This window comes from Nelumbo lutea, chromosome 7 (genome assembly GCF_056320005.1).
Source record: "Nelumbo lutea isolate HS-2025 chromosome 7, American lotus-T2T, whole genome shotgun sequence".
In the NCBI taxonomy this organism is placed as follows: Eukaryota; Viridiplantae; Streptophyta; class Magnoliopsida; order Proteales; family Nelumbonaceae; genus Nelumbo; species Nelumbo lutea.
Genome location: NC_142690.1, coordinates 36,295,043 through 36,313,112, shown reverse-complemented (window position 1 = coordinate 36,313,112; position 18,070 = coordinate 36,295,043). Strand labels below are relative to the sequence as shown.

At 39.0% G+C, this 18,070-nt stretch overlaps 1 long non-coding RNA gene across 1 annotated transcript; it reads left to right on the top strand.

The window, feature by feature from the left end:
* Positions 1–4,748: 4,748 nt before the first annotated feature.
* LOC148846099 (uncharacterized) lies at positions 4,749–6,057 on the top strand. The gene is made up of 2 exons (XR_016101937.1): positions 4,749–5,008; positions 5,107–6,057. It is a non-coding gene; the product is annotated as an uncharacterized LOC148846099 (long non-coding RNA).
* Positions 6,058–18,070: the final 12,013 nt, after the last annotated feature.

The window sequence follows — 18,070 nt, the reverse complement described above, 5'->3', positions numbered from 1 at the left end:
TATACATCTGAACGGAGGACTCACAGGGGTTGTTTGACCGAGTGTGCAATAGGGTTTATGTATAGTGAGTAAGCCACTAAGTCGAGTTCAAGGTTAGGCATCTCATCCTACGACCATGCAAAGATGTCTTTAAACTCTTTTAAAGACTAATTTCTTCTAGCTTTCCATTAATTACGTCAATGCTCTCTTGGAACATCCACGGGGTGAGTGATATCATAGCCTCACATTTTATAGGTCTGTCTATGTCACCATACCTCTCCTTGATTCAAATGCCCTTCCTAATTTTTTGTGTTTTTGAATCTTTTTTATTTTTTTAATTTCACATAATTACCCATTAAACCAATAAGGAAATCACACATGCTTAACTATTTCTAATAACCATAAAGAAAGAGTGATTTGCATTTCTAATGCTTAGCCAAGTGGCACCACTTTCCCCCACTTCCTCCTAAATTGTCTCTAATTCCTATTTATCTCTTAAATTATCTCTAACTCCTATTTATCTCTTAAATTATCTCTAATTTAGTAGAGAGGTTATCCCTAAACTATCTCTAATTCCTATTTATCTTCTCCCCCACTTTTTATTTCTATTTATCTAAAGAAAATTTCAATTAAAAAATTTAGAATTATTTAAATGCTATAACGAAATTATATACTAAATTTAAAATATTTATTCAAAACACAAAAAATTAGTAGATTTAATAATATTCATATTATTAATAATTCAATATTTTTACAAAATTCATCATGATATTATGTATTAACAATATAATTTATAATTTTGTGAATTATTCAATTTAAATGTTATTCAAATAATAAAAAATTAACATTAAAAATTAAAACATTATTTAAATATTTCAATAACTACAAATCTTAAGTAACAAACATTAAAAATAGCTAAATAATATAACAAAATATTTAATATTATGAAATAACATTAAAATAAATAAAATTCAAATAATGAAAAATTTTAAATATTTTACATATTATTTAAATATTTAAATAACAAAATATTTAACATTACAAATTTTAAATAGTTAAGCTAACGAAATTAAGTAATAAATTTAAAAAATGATCAAAAGTAGAAAATAATTATAAAAGAATTCATAATATTCATATTAATAATAATTTAATATTGTATAAAATTAATAATGAATTATGTAATAATAGTAAAATTATAATTTTATGGATTATTAAATTCAATAAATAATTAATATTTTAAGAATTTAAATAAAAATATTATCTCAATAACTAAATAATATTGTAAATAACTTATTTCACTTATATCAATTAATAATTATAGAAAATAACTATCAACAAAATTATGTTTATTAGTAATAATTTTATAATAATAGTGTATATTCATTATATATTTATATACACTATAAGTAATATTTATTTTATTTTCAATAATTATTTATTGTTTTTTATAAATATGCTTTCAATAATTATTTATAAATCTATTTTTATTTTGTTATTTAATAAAAAATTATCAATAATTATTGGAGATTAAACAACTATTATTTAACTTTTGAAATTTAATTTATCGTATTTATTGTATTTTTGTTATAAATTTATTTTTATTAATTATATATTTCTTATAATTTATAGATTAATACTTATTAGAGATTAAACTATTACTTGAGATTACACTAATTATTTTATAATTATTGTATTTTTATTATATATCTATTATATTTTCATTATAAACTTATTTTCAATGATTGTATACGTTTGCTATAAATTTTCAATAATTATTGGGGATTAAACTATTGTTATTTATTAGAGATTAGACTATAGATTTAGTTGAGATTAGGAGTGTTCAATGATTGGTTCAGTTCAGTTGCAGGCTATTTCACCAACCAAATTGATTTGTTCAAGTCTGCAGTTTGTCACTCGAAACCGATTGACCATTAGTGAAAACCTACCAACTCGGGTTGTATCGATTTGGATCTATTTTTGGTTTAGTTTGTTTGTTCAAAAGATTTAAACTAATAGCTTTAATTTTCATAAATTACAATGATATTATTAAAAATTAAATTAAAAAAACTAAATCTATGATATAAAATATTTTAGACTAAGAAATATGGGATTTTTTCTATTTTCTCATATTAAAAAATTGAATATAAAATATAAAATATTAATGTATATTTATTAAACCCAAACCGATATGCAATACTAGAAAACCAGCCAACTCGGGTTGAGTTTGATCGAATTGTTTATTAAAAAGTTAAAATATGAAACAATTATATACTCTTATGTATTTTTATTGTTTCACTTTTGCTTAATAAAGCCCGTGCATCGCATGGGTCCCCGTCACCATGCCTTTCCTTGCTCAATTATCCCCACTTTGACTTTCTCTCCTCTCCCCTTTTCATCACTCCCATTAAGCCATGTCACCTAACTACCTAAAAATATTCCTATAATCTCTCTCCTAAGGTATCTCATTTAAACCAATAGGAAAATATCATGTTGCCCCACTCCCTAATCAATTCCTAAAGTGCATCCCCTTAATTCCCTCATTTAAAATATTATTAATTAATAAATAGTTAAATATGGTTAATATTTAATCCCACCCATATTCAATGAGTATTCAATAGCGTTATTACCAAAAGTTAATAAATACAGTTAGTAAATTACCAAAAATTAAATATTCTTATTAGTACGATTAGTAAATTACAAAAAAATAATAAATATTGTTATTAACTCGTTAACAACATTTTATAAAAATTGAAACTCTATAACTAATTTCTATAAAATTGAGAATTATATTTAAAAATTATCAAAAATTATAAAATTTTAGTTATTGTTATTATTATAATTAGTAACAAATACAAATGGGATAACAACATATTTTAATGTTAGAAAATGAAATTACTAATTAATTTATATTGAAAAATAAAAGATAAATTGGTGTAATTTTGTTAGTAAACTACCAAATAAAAATATATATTTAATAACAATTTAAAAAAATTCAATAAATTCCCATAATTACACAAATGTAATAAAATTTTCAAAAGTTTTCATAAAACTACATTTTCGTAAAATAACATTTTTAAAATTAAAAGATATAAAGTATTTGATTTATTTAAAATGCATTAAATAATTATTGAAAATTATTAGAATATTTTGGGAATTTTAAGAAAATTTGTTACATTTGATAGATTTTGGAAAACCATTGAAAAATTATGTAATTTTCACTACAAATTATTGAAAATTATTAAAGATAAATGACTATGGGAAATAGAAAACTATAATTTAAACAAATAATTACACAAATTATTAAGATAAATTAGTATAATATTGAAAAAAGGAAATTATTTGTTAGTTTATATTAGAAATTATAAGATAAATTAGTATAATTCTATAAGTAAACCATTTAAAAAGAAAATAAATTATTTAATAAAAATTTAAATAAATTTGAATAAATTTTCAAAATTACAGAAGTACAATAAAATTTCTAAAATTTTCATAAAATTACATTTTTGAATATTAAAGACAATTTAGTGTACTTTTAGAAATTACCATGTGGTTGATACTCAATATATCATTTTGATAATTTCTATCATCAAATTGAATATTGGGTTGACAGGGATAGTGTTTTCAAAATTGGATCAAACCAAATGGTTAGACCGTAAAAATTGGAAACCGGACATCATTTCACCTCAAAACCGCTTTTTGTCAAAAAACTATTTATTTTGTTAGAGCGTGTCATTCGTTCGGATCGAACAACCAGACCGTTTGACCCTAGAATGGCTCCCTATTCGGTCCAATTTTAAAAACCTTGGACGAGGAGTGGATGCCTTGCCTTGAGCTTGGCTTGGTGTGCAGCATGGCTGACCCAAGGCCCGACGCATGGACCAACCCGACCCACGGCACGGCACGGGCCCGTGTAGGCTCGGGCCGTGGGCCATGCCGAACTGACCCCCAAATTATCCTAGAGGAGGAAGGCATGGCCTGAGATGCCTCGTGGGCCAGCATGACACGATTCGCACTTTGTGTGGGGCACATGCGATTCGTGTCATGCCGACCTAGCATGACCCAATTTACACCTCTACTTCAACCCACCTAATACTAGGGACAGGATAGGGAAATTTGAGGATTCTCCATCCTTGATGAGGAGTGGGGTGCCTTGCCCCTGAATTCGCTCGACATTGAGGAACGGTGTGCCTTGCCCTTGAACTTGCATGATATTGAGGAATATTTACCTTGCCCTGAACCTACGTGACACTGGAGACGGGGTAGGGATGGGGTAGAGTGTCTTGACTATGGGGCAGGGAAAGGGATGAGGTGCCTTGCCCTGAATCCACCTCGTTGTTATTCCTATATAATTATTAATTATTAGTAGAATTAATAAAAATATTAACTTTTACAATTATTTTTATTTATTCAAAGTTAATCAAAATTTCATATAAAAATAATAAAAAAGAATAAAAATTATTAAAATTACTACAAATTATTAAAAAAACTAAATTTATTAAAAATATTTATTCATATTCAATTAATAATAATTATTTTTTATAAATCAACATTAATTTTTATAAGTGATTTACTATTTTATGTTTGGATTTATGTGGCGTGGCTATTGGTGGGGTCCTCTTTATTTTCAATTTCGAGTTCGTTTTCAGTCCAAGTACGTTTTGTCCGTACACCGTTCGTGCATTTCGAGGACGCGCCGCGTATCTCCGAATCGTGTGAAGTGCTGAAGTGTGCGAATGGGCTTAAACCCCGTTAGTGGTGTCTACCGTTAGTGGTATCGCGCATTCGTCTCCTCTCTTGTCGCAGATTCACGCTGTCTCCTCTCTGCCTGGCGGCGACTGCAAAATCATCCCCGCTGGCGACAAACAATCATCACCGGCGGCGGATCAACTCAGGTATTGTGATGTTTGCATCTCATCTTTCCTGAACCTCTTCTGCTTCCATGAAAACTAACCCTAATGGTTTTGGATGGCGACTGCGAACCAACACTGCCGGCGACAAACAACTATCATCGGCGGCGGAAGAACCTCAGGTTGTCTTCTTTGCATCTCTTCTTCTTCCATCACAACTAGGGTTTAATCCTCAGCAATTTTTAAAATTATTTGTATGATCTCTTCTTCCATGAATCAGAAGGGAGGACACGAATTCCATTCAATCTTCTCATTCTTCCGAAATCGACCTGGTTCAAAATTCATCTCCCTCAACCGCTATTGCCACCACTGCCACGGGGTCAAGCTTTACTAGGACTTCACTCGTGCTGTGTACTCCCAGAATTCGGCTGAGCCCGATTCAGGGTTTTACATTGCCGTTGCCTGTAACTCTCGTATTGAATTCTTCCTGGGCGACCTCCGAGACGATGCACTGCACCGCACTGGAGCTGTTCGGGTGTGTCCATCAGCGGAGCCTGCATTGCTGTCCCGTCGTGAGCACGTGTTTGGGCATCGGAGTTACACTACTACAACTCAGTTTTCAGAGTCGAAACATGAAATCGGGATCGAATGCGCTGGTGGACTGTTGAGAGTGAAAGTGGATGGTAAGATAAGCCTGGTTGTAAAGAGATTGGCCTGGAAATTCAGAGGGAATGAGCGCATTGTAGTTGGCTGGTCGGAAGTGGAATTCTATTGGGATGTTTTTAATTGGGTAACCGAGTCTGGAAGAGATGGCGGCGGGCATGGAGCGTTTCTGTTTCAGGTGGGAGATGGCGGTGCGTTGCTGGAAATGATGGGCCTAGAGAAGAGATTGATGAAGAAAAGCTTGCCATTCTCATTGTTATGGACATACCACCGGGCAGCACACTTGGCAGGCATAGGCAGTAGCACGCACAGTGGGCTGCCAAGTAGCACGCAGGGGCCCACATGACAGTTCATAGGGGTGGGCTAACCCTTATCTGGACACGTTAAGAGAACTCGCCGCCAGCCTTATCCTCATCCCTTATCTTATCTTATCTTTATCTTATCTTAAGTAAGAGTGCGTTACCAATAGGAGTAGGTAATTAGAAGTTTGAGTTCAAGTTAGAGTTTGAGTTTAATTACGAATTTCCTTCTGTAATCTCTTATTTAAGGAATTACAAATTGAAATAAAGGATTCAGTTTTCGCAATCAGGAAGGAGAGTGATGAGAGTTCGGGTGATCTATTAGATAAATCACCCATTAGGAGAGTTCGGGTGATCTCTTGGACAAATCACCCACGCGATTGCCACCATAGGGTTTGTACGCAAGGCCAAGGGCAAGGGAAGACAGGAGTGTCTCCCGGTGGATCGACTCGTGACGAGATCCTACACGCGGGACCATAACATTTTGGTATCAAAACCAAGCGTCATGGGCGACATGGAGCAGCTATCGTCCAAGGTTCACGAGCTGGAACACCGTCTCGTGGAAAATCACACGGAGGTAAGAAAAGTTAAAGGGGACATCAGGGAACTTCGGTGTCTACTAGAGTTATACTTTTTCACCAGGGAAGGGAGCCCTGAAGGAGCAACCACTAACCATAGTCGTCACCCAGATCGGACAGAGTGCTCCAGTGAGTGACAGAATGACACACTGACAATAGAAATCATACCCAAATACAGTCATCTGAAGTTCCCCTCATACAGCGGCAGTGGTGACCCACTCGGATGGCTGTACCGCTGTGAGCAATTCTTCCGCAATCAGCGCATGAAAGAGAAGGACAAGGTCAGCCTGGCAGCATTCCACTTGATTGATGAAGCACAACTTTGGTTCTACCGAGTGGAGCAGGAAGAACCAGGCCTTAGGTGGGCCCAGTTCAAGTCGTATTGCCTCCTCCGGTTCGGCCCCCCATTAACGAGCAACCCTTTGGGGGAGCTCATTAACCTCAAGCAGACCGAGACCGTCACGGAGTATCAACGGCAGTTTCAGACTTCTTGCCAGAGCCTTGTCAGTACACCCAGACCAGCAGGTGGATATTTTCACAATTGGTCTAGCCGAACCCTTGAGAGTTGATGTAGAGATGCAGAGCCTGCCTAACCTGGTCACGACAATGAATTTGGCCCAGGCCTTCGAGCGCAAACTACAGATTAGCCGAGGGCTGTTAAGCATGGGATGCCCAACAGTGGCTTCGACAAACCCGAAGCCTATGAAAGGAGGGTCTTCGCTGGCAGCCAACAGGGAACCACTCGAAATGGCTCCATATCCAATAGCCAGCCCAGAATGGAAGCCACAGACGAGCACCAATTCTAGATCAGCATCCAATGTGGGGAGTAGCGGCGGTACACCCACTATTAAGCACTTGTCTAGGGCGGAGATGGCATAACACAAGGCAAGAGGGCAATGTTTTAATTGCGATGAACTCTACTCAACGGGGCACAGGTGCAAGAGACTTTTCTGCCTCCTAGTGAAACAAGAGGAAGAGGAGGATGAACCCCCTCCATGGGAACCCAATCCAAGAGGGCAAAGCCATCTAGGATTCCTTTGAGGGTGTCTTCGACGCCCAATTTGAGCTTGAGGACAAGCTCATAGTCCGGGAGGGGTGTGATGTAATGGACACACCATTGGGCAGTGCATTTCGGTGCAGGCATAGGCAGTAGCACGCACAACGGGCCGCCCAGCAGCACACACCACCCAGCAACGCCGCACAACAACCTGACAGCGCGCAGCACGCACCGCTTGGCAGCGTGCACAACAGCACGCACCGCTTGGCAGTGTGCACAGCAACACACACCGCCGGCAGCGCGCAGCACACACCGCTCGACAGCGTGCAGCATGCACCGCTCGGCATCGTGCACAGTAGCACTCACCATGAGCCGCGTGCACGCACTGCGCGGCAGCGGCACTGCACGCACACACTACGCGACGGCGACACCATGAGCCGCACGCACGCGCACGCACCCGACAGCAGCAACAAAGTGGGGCCCACATGACAGCTCATAGGGATGGGCCCACCCTTATCTGGACACGTCAAGAGAACTCGCTGCCAACCTTATCCTCATCCCTTATCTTATCTTATCTTTATCTTATCTTAAGTAAGAGTGTGCTACCAATAGGAATAGGTAATTAGGAGTTTGAGTTCAAGTTGAAGTTTGAGTTTAATTAGGAATTTCCTTCTGTAATCTCCTATTTAAGGAGCTATGAATTGAAATAAAGGATTCAGTTTTCACAGTCAGGAAAGAGAGTGAGGAGAGTTCGGGTGATCTATTGGACAAATCACCAATTAGGAGAGTTTGGGTGATCTCTTGGACAAATCACCCACGCAATTGCCCCCATAGGGTCTGTACGCAAGGCCAAGGGCAAGGGAAGACAGGAGTCTCTCCTGGTGGATTGACCCGTGATGAGATCCTACGCGTAGGACCATAACATTCCTCCTCGTCTATGATCTCATTATCACCTTCTCCGTCGAGTTCAAGCGTCTTACAGTGGGCAGAAGAGAGTAGTGATGGAGGAAGGAGTTCTTGTAATTCTAAAAATTAGTGAGAATTAAACCCTAGTTTTGATGGAAGAAGAAGAGATGCAAAGAAGACAACCTAAGGTTTTTCTTCCGCCGGCGGTGATGATTGTTTGTCGCCGGTGGTGATGATTTTGCAGTCGCCTCTGGGCGGAGAAGAGAGTGTGAATCTGCGAGAGGAGAGGAATGGAGAGGAACCGAATGCGCGACACCACTAACGACAGACATCACTAACGGGTTTAAGCCCGGTCACACGCTTCAGCACCTCACACAATTCGGAGAACACGCGGCGCATCTTCCGAATGCACGAATGATGCGCGTACAAAACGTGTCTGGAATGATGGTGTATTTTTCACACGTGTAAAGTGACTGGAAATGCCAAACTTTGATATTGAGCTGAAAATGTTAATATTGCAATATTAAATTGAAACCGATTAAGCTTCTCCTTAAACAAAATGTTGTTGAAATGAAATAAGAGATAGTCTGATCATACAAAACACAACATACTACTTTGAAAGTGAAACAAAAATATGAAATCTATCCAATAGAGTACACGGATACAAATCATTGCCTTAGTAAGTATCATTACAAAATATTTATATGTATTTGTACCCATGTTGATATTGAACCTACCCTTGTTGCATGTCACCGATAGTCTCTCAAAAGTCTTGGAGAAAAAAAAAAAAACGAAGGGGGTAAATAAAGAATCCTAAACTAATAATATTTCCATTGAAGTTGTTTATAGGGAGATGAACATAATAATCAAGACGAAATAATAAGATTGGCTTAATCAATCAAATATATAATTTGTGTTGGATTTTAAGAAATTGTACTTGCGCACTTGATTGAAAATTCAGTTTTTTTGTTACAAAATCCAGTTTTGAACTTGTCCCACATTGGAAATTTATAAGTTTTGTTTTCAGTATTTCAATAGGAGCTGATTTACACTCCTTAAAATTAGTAGAAGAGAGTATGGGGATTTGATACCGTGCAACGTATGTGCGTGCGTGTGTGCGACGCAATGATGCGCTTTAGAGGTGCACTTTGCTCGCACTTCACGTTGTTCGCGATGGGTGGCTTTGGTTTTGGTGCATTGTTGACCGTTGGTCATCGTTGATGAGATCAACGGTCACGATTTGATCAGGTGTGATCAAGAGACACAATGAAGCAGGTACGAACAAGTATCTTATTGCAGAATACTTTGACTTCACCATAAACGACCATAAACCCATACTAGAGTAAGTTCATGAACTACAGGTGATATAGTCAACAAAATTTGATCCCTTAACATCATCCTTCCTGAATCTTTCCAAGTGGGAGCAATCATTGCCAAACTTACACCATCATGGAAGGATTACAGGAAGAAGCTTCTGCACAAGGCTGAAGAACTTACTTTGGAGCAAATTCAGCAACACCTTCGTATTGAAGAAAAGTCTCAGTTTAGAGACAGTAGGGATAAGACCCTGACCGGTATGCTGAACTCTAAGGTCAATTTTGAGGAAAACGGATCGAAGAAGACTAACCCTGCATTACAAGTAAAGAAGAAGGATGGGAACTTCAAGAAGAGCAACAATAAGAAAGGATCTTGCTATATTTGTGGAAAGAAGGGGCATTATGCCCGAGTCTACCGACATCGCAAAGGCGGAACCAACTCTGCAAACATGGTAGAAGACAATCTAGTGGCCATGATTACTGAAGTCAACATGGCAGAATCATCATCTAGATGGGGGTTTGATTCAGGTGCCATAGTCCATGTTTGCAAGGACAAGTCCTTGTTTAAGACATATGAAGAAGTGACTGATGGCCAGGAGGTACAGATGGGAAACCAAACATGTGCCAATGTTGCTGGAAGAGGCAGCTAGAGTTGAACTTCACCTCCGGAAAGACACTGACTCTCCTGAATATTCTCCATGTTCCTGACATTAGGAAGAACTTAGTCTCAGTAAATCTTGTTTGTAAGAGGGGATTAAAAGTTGCCATTGAATCCGACAAACTAAACCTGTTAGACAGTTTTGTATGCCCTTAGCTTCAATCAAAATTGATGTACTTTATGAGTTTAATGTAAATGAATGAAAGTGCATATTTGATTCATGTTCCCTTGGTATTTTTCTGTGTAATACCCTTAAACTAGACACTTAATGAGACTTGTGTTAGTTTAGAATGTTCACAGCTAGTGGGTCGATCTGGGAAGACCTATCCTGATAAGGTTGACACTATGGTGCCACCAAATCGGTTTGGGTGGCCTGTCTCAGCTGCCAGGGTGAGACCCTAGGCACATACAGTGTAGGATTAATTGAATCTATGAACTGGACCAGATTTCCAATATTGCCCTAGACATTGGAGATTGATGGGCAAAACTAAAAATTTACACCCGATCCCTAGACTCGATTATGATACTGCATTGAGTGTCGGATTGGGCTGTCTTTGATGTACCAATCAGTGAGATCTTTAGCGGGGGTCAAAACCTGGGTATGTTGGGATAGTCTGAGAATTCATCTGAGTGGGTGATCATAGTGACATGATCGGCCCCTTTGTCGGACAAAGGTAATGATCGGGGATGCACTCTCACTGATGGAAACCAAGACTACCGGCAACCGATTTCAATCGTTGAGATTTGTTTTGCAAAATATATTTTATATGAGATATAAAAGAATATATATATTATGGTTTCTAAAATGTTTGCAAGAAGGTTTTAATTCCCGGGATCCATATAAGTAGAGAGTGCAACACTGTTCCTTGTAGCCGAGGGAGATGTCATCTCTTGTCGGGTAGTGTATGATCATTATGGGTTGAGAGGTTATGTGTAAAACCATTGAGAATAATACATGATGGGCTAATTTTTCATCTACCCACAGTCCCTGGGTGTTACAAGGTGGCTTGGCCAGGGACCACTTAGGGTAAGTTTTGGGCCCATAGAGGCCATTTGATGGGTTTCAGGGGTGCACTGTCCACAATAGTATATTCGGCCAGGCCTTGTAACAAAGGCTGGGCCGAACCCATGTGGCTGATGTGTAGATCAATGCTTGGGTCCCACGCCATACAAGGAAGCCCAACTGGGCAGCAGTTAGGAAGGTCAAGTGAGCACATAAGCTTAATGGGCCTAAAGCCCATTTCGAACTGGGCTATTTAATTAGTTAATTATGGGGCGAATTCTAAGATGGATTGGCTGATAGGATAGGGTACCCTATCCACTTAGGGAGTCCAGATCTGAATGTGATTCAGATATAGAAACCTCCTAATGAGATTAGGAGAAAGCTAATCTAGTATGTAGATAAGGTAAGGGTTTATCCCTATCACCTAAAGAGCGGTCTTATCCAAATATGATTTGGATAAGCAACTCCTAATTGGATTAGGAGCTGATCTTTTAGGTTAACAAAAGAAGGAGGGGGTAGCAGATTTTAGAAGACAATTCATTCAGATCCTCTTGAGTGCTGAAATCAAAGAAGGAAGAATTAAGCATCCCTGCATAATTCTTTCTTTCCACCTCCTTGTTCTTGCCGCCCCTGTTTGCCAGTTCGATCTCCAGTTGTGGGAGAAGTCAAGATTTGATCTTGACATCAGTTCTTTCAGAAAGAATTGATAGGAAGCTGTGCTCACGTGCCATCATGTTGATTCTTGCGAAGGACAAAGTTCTTGGAGAAGAAGACTTCTGATTCTGCTCCATCCTACACTGCGCCATCTTCAGTGGGAGCAGTCTTTGGATCCTTCCTTGGGCGTGAACACCTTCGTTGGGGGATATTATTTCTCCATATCAGGTATAATCCTTTCTACTCCTTTTGGTTTAGATCTGGTTTAGTTTATGGTTCAAGAATGATCATTGAAAATATGATTTTCTAAATAGGGAATGCAATTCTCAGTTGAAGGGAGAAAAATATTTTTAAAATTTGCCCCCTTATTCCGCAATCTTTGGGCGTCCATTCGATGGATCTCTCATCTCGTCAGTGGTATCAGAGCCAGGTTCAAATCTTGAATCAAATTGTTTCAGATTTGAACCTGCGCAAATGGGCAGAAGGCGTGTACCCAATTTGCGAAGATATGGGTTTTGGAAAATTTGTTCCCAGAATTAATGGGCGAATAATCTAAAATTAATTTTATATAAACCTGATTATTATTTAGAATTGTTTTTTATGATTTTCTTTATTTATGGGCTATTCGTACTAGAGGAGATCGAAATCTTGATTTGCGCAGGGAACCTGTGATTTTGCAGTTTTTGTTACATTTGGTCTATAAAATAATTTTATTTTTATTTTTAGACTGAATGTATAGGTATTCGATATGATGTAATCGTTAATAGAAATAGGATTTCTATTTTTTTTTATTTTTGATCGAACATTGCGGCGTAGAAAGGGAGATTTCGCAGAAAAGCAGATTTCACAGATGGGAGAACTACAATCTATGATTTGCAGTTTATGAAATTGCAAACTGTGATCTAACCTCTATTTTGCAGCATGGATTGTGCGAATAACCCTGTTTGACTAATTCTTGATTTTCTTTTATCAGTATTTAATTTCAGATTATTATCTTGAATTAAAGATTTAATTAAAGATCAAACCCTAGACCCATTTGAACCAAGATTGGTTCAAACTGTTTGGACCAAATCTAGGGTTTAATAAAGGCTAAACGTCAGCCCTAATTTTCCCACTAATGGGCCTAAGGATTGATATTTAATTAAATAATTAATTTGGCCCAACCTGTAAAGGCCCAATTTTAAATAGTTAAAATTGCTAAAAGCCCACTTAATACATAAAGCTATATGGGCTGAACCATTCGACCCATATACCTAAATAATATTAATGGTTAATATTATGGATTTAAAATGGGCTTCAAATGGGCCTTACAGATGATTAATTGATTGGATCAATTTATCCCTGCATGAGATGTATGGATGTGTGATGTGTGCTACGTACATGGGCCATAAGTGCTTGGCCCATGCTCAATCGACAAGTGGCTCTAGCGCACACCATGACTGAATGCACATCATTGCCATGGTGTCCCTTTTGGTCATTGGATGGCCTCCCTTAGTGGTGGGCCCCACACCTCATCGAGAGGTTACATGCGGAACCCTAGCCGATTAAGGCCCACCGAAATTTGACTTTATGAAAGTCAGTGGGAACCACTTTGGTTTGACCTAGGTCAAACTAGGGCATAATTAACTGTTCCCTCCAGCTAATATGAGTGCATGTGATAGGGAGATTCATATGATGAACTCTCTAAAGGCCTTCCATCATTAGCATGAGAATGAGTCCTTCAGTAATGAGGAAACACACCAGAAAATGGGCTATCCATTTGCTGTTGAGCTTGTCTGAGTGTTTCATAAGATGATAGGGGCGTCATAGACCGATGTGGGAGAGGCTTCACCATAAAATGGGAACTCTCTCACGGTACCTTGGTGTTCACAAATGTGATGGGTAAGCACTCACTAGACAGAAAGGTTTACCTGAAAACGGCTTTGAACCTTGGTTGATAGAAGTCAAAGGGAAAGCTCATATGATGAGTGGATATGATCATTCACAGAAAGGTGGTGGAGTTATGCAGCTGAAACAATTGACTCCATGCACCCTATGTGATTTCCCACATTTTCAGAGACAACCCGTAGTCTTCGTCACTGAGAAAGGAGGGAAATCTCAGAGATGAATGAATGGAAATGGAACGTAGATTAAAATCCATATCTATGTAATGAACATGAATCAAATATGGTTGTGGACTGATGTTTGCTCTTTTATCAGAAAATGGCAAACGGATCATTTGCAAAATTGCTTGATGACAACAAGTTGAAGGGCCCAAACTATGCCGACTGGTACAGGAACCTTATGCTGGTCCTAGCTTCTGAAAAGCTAGACAAAGTGGCAAAGAATCCTGCCCCAGAGCGTTTGGGAGATAGGGCTTCTGAGGCCCGAAGGAGAGACTATCAGGAATGGGAGGAGAAAAATTCCCTTGCCCAGTGTTACATCATTGCCTCCTTGGACAACCCGATACAGAGGCAGTTTGATCAGATTAAACTTGCCAAGGACATATTGGACAGTCTCAGGACGATGTATGAAGAGCAGAATCGTTCTACTCGACAAAAGGTCTTGAAACAGTTCATGACCGCACAAATGACCAAGGGCCAACAAGTTCACGACCATTATCTCCGGATGATGGGATATATCAACGAACTGGAGGCTCTTGGATCCAGGCTGGACCTTGCGACCTAGATAGATGCTATCCTTAATTGTTTGCCTCCTTCCTTTAATCCGTTCATCATGAACTATAACATGAACAAGCTGAATGTCAGTTTGCAAGAGCTCAACAATATGTTGCAAAGAGCTGAAGAACTGATTTGAAAGGATGAGCCTGCAGCTATGCTTGTTGAAACTAGCAAGACAGGCAAGAGAAAGAGGAAGGCAAAGAAGCCTCAGAAGAAAGCCACTAAGTGCAAGAAGTAGAAGAAAGACAAAGCATCGGATGCCTATCACTTCTGCAAGAAGATTGACCACTGGAAAAGGAACTGTCCTGCCTACATGGAATCCAAGAAAGGAAATTTTGAAACTTGTGTTATAGAAACCAATCTGTTGGTAGTTTCTACGTCCTAGTGTATTGACTCCGGGGCTTCAACTCATGTGTGTAACTCCTGTAGGGGTTCAAGGTAAGCAGAAGGCTGAGTGAAGGAGAAGTCACACTCTACTTGGGGACTACTACAACTGTTGCAGCCATGGCCATAGGAATCGTGGAGTTACATTTTAGAGAAGGAACAATTGTACTAAGGGATTGTCTTTATATACAAAATTTAAGGAGAAATTTGATTTCTGTCTCAAATCTGTGTGCAGATGGTTATTCTGTCTTCTTTAGTAATACGATTACTATTAAAAGAAATAACAGATTCATCGCATACGGGGAACTGGAGAATGGTCTCTATGTTCTACATCCTTCTCTAGAAACTAACATAACTGAAACTACGTCGGCTGAAATCCCTAAGAAGAGAGCCCATGATACAGTCAATCCCACATGTCTGTGGCATTACCGACTTGGACACATTGGTGTTGACCGAATCACAAGGTTGGTAAAGGATGGTCCTTTGGATTTTTCTAACTATAGAAGATCTTCCCACCTTTGGGCCTTGCCTACAAGGCAAGGTGACGAAACGACCATTTAACAGTTAGCCTGAAAAATGTATAGGCACACTTGACCTAATACATACTGATGTATGTGGTGCCCTGAGTGTTAGGACACAAAATCAACACGTGTATTTCATCACCTTCACAGATGATTTTTTCACGATATGGTTACGAGTACCTAATGAGACACAAGTCTGAATCCTTTGAAAAGTTCAAAGAGTTTAGACAAGAGGTCGAGAAACAGTTAGGGAGAGATATTAAAGCCCTTCAATCAGATCGAGGTGACAAGTATCTCTTTGACGAATTCAAGGACTACTTAAAGGACAATGAGATAGTATAACAATTAGCTCCTCTTGCTACACCATAACTTAACGGTGTTTCAGAGAGGAGGAATAAAACCTTATTGGATATGGTTCGGTCGCTTCTCATACACTCAAAGTTACCCACATCCTTTTGGGGTTATGCATTAGAGACCGCGATTTACATGCTGAATCGGGTTCCAACCAAATTGGTTCCGAATACTCCATATGAACTTTGGACCGGAAAGAAACCAAGTGTCAGACACTTGAAGATTTGGGGTTGTCCAGCACACGTTAAAAGAACAAGTGTAGACAAGTTGGAATCCAAGACCAACCGTTGCCTTTTTGTAGGTTATCCAAAAGGCTCTATAGGTTACCTATTTTTTGACCCAAGTGAGTAGAAAGTGTTCTGCAGTCAAAATGCGTAATTGTTGGAAACCGATTACATTCTGGACACCCATCGTCAGGAAGTTGTTCTTGATGAGGATAGCTCAGGAACAGTGGAAGATGTCCCACAAGTTCCAGGTAGTGACCAACCTAGAAGATCCACTCGGGTATCCAGGCCACCAGTCCATTATGGTTATGACCAGGATAGTTACCTGGTGGAAACCTTGACTAGTGAGGAGGATCCCATGACTTACGCGGAAGCTATGTTGGATATAGATTCCTAGAAGTGGGTGGAGGCCATGAGAGTAGAGATGGACTCAATGGAGACCAATGGAGCCTGGACTCTAGTAGATCCGCCCTCCGGGGTAAAAGCAATCGGTTGCCATTGGATTTACAGGAGGAAGAATGGCCCCGATGGCAAAGGGTACATTTAAAAAGTAGGCATCGATTATGAGGAAACCTTTTCGCCTGTGGCCATGCTTAAATCCATTAGGATCCTGCTAGCTGTAGCAACATACCATGATTATGAGATTTGGTAGATGGATGTCAAAACTGCATTCTTGAATGGAGATCTTACTGAAGATATCTATATGCTGCAGCTGCAAGGCTTCATTGTTGCAGGTTAGGAAAACATGGTATGTAAACTTAATAGATCCATTTATGGACTTAAGAAAGTTTCTAGAAGTTGGAACATCCATTTTGACTCTGCTGTCAAATCGTTTGACTTCAAGCAGAATTCGGATGAATCCTGTGTCCACAGAAAGTACAGTGGAGATAAAGTTACCTTCTTGGTTCTGCATGTAGATGACATTCTACTCATCGGGAATGATGTAGGAATGTTAACTACGGTGAAAGTATGGCTTTCACAGTAATTCTCCATGAAAGATCTTGGAGAAGTCTCCTATATACTAGGTCTTCGACTCTATAGAGATAGATCGAAGCAGATAATAGGATTATCTCAGTCTGCTTACATTGACAAAATAGTCAAAAGATACAGCATGGAAAACTCCAAGAAGGAAATGTTCCTTTCAGGCATGGAGTCACTCTCTCCAAGAAGATGTCTCCCAAGACTTTTGAGGAGATTGATGGCATGAAATTCGTTCCCTATGCCTCTGCCATAGGGAGCATCATGTATGCCATGCTGTGCACTCGTCTTGACATTGCTCAGGCAGTGTGTGTAGTAAGCAGATTTCAAGCCAACCCAGGGCAGGAGCACTGGACTGCTGTGAAAAACATAAGTACCTTCGAAGGACAAAAGAGTTTTGTCTAGTATTCGACGATAGCTCACTACAGATCCAAGGGTATACAGATGCCGATTTTCAGTCGGATCCAGTTGATAGAAAGTCTACATCTGGATATGTTTTCACGATAGGATCGTGTGTTATTTGCTGGAAAAGCTGCAAATAGGGGTCCACTGCAGACTCCATGACCGAGGCCGAGTACATTGCCGCAAGTGAGGCTGCCAAAGAAGCCATGTGGATGAAGAAATTCGTTGACGAGTTGGGAGTAGTTCCGTCCAGCACATCACCCATCCCATTGTTGTGTGAGAACAATGGCGCCATTGCTCAGGCTAAGGAGCCACGAGCCCACTCGAAGTGAAAGCACATCGAGAAGAAGTACCACTTACTGCGGGAGATTGTTGGTAGAGGGGACGTCCTGATTCAGAAGGTAGCGTAAGCGGAAAATGTAGTAGACCCATTGATGAAGCCACTATCACAGAAAGTGTTTGAGAAACATGTGGAAAGCATGGAACTCCGACTTGTACCTGATTGGACCTAAGTGCAAGTGGGAGCTGTTAGAAAGTTTTGTATGCCCTTAGCTTCAATCAAAATTGATGTACTTTATGAGTTTATTGTAAATGAATGAAAGTGCATATTTGATTCATGTTCCCTTGGTATGTTTCTGTGTAATACCCTT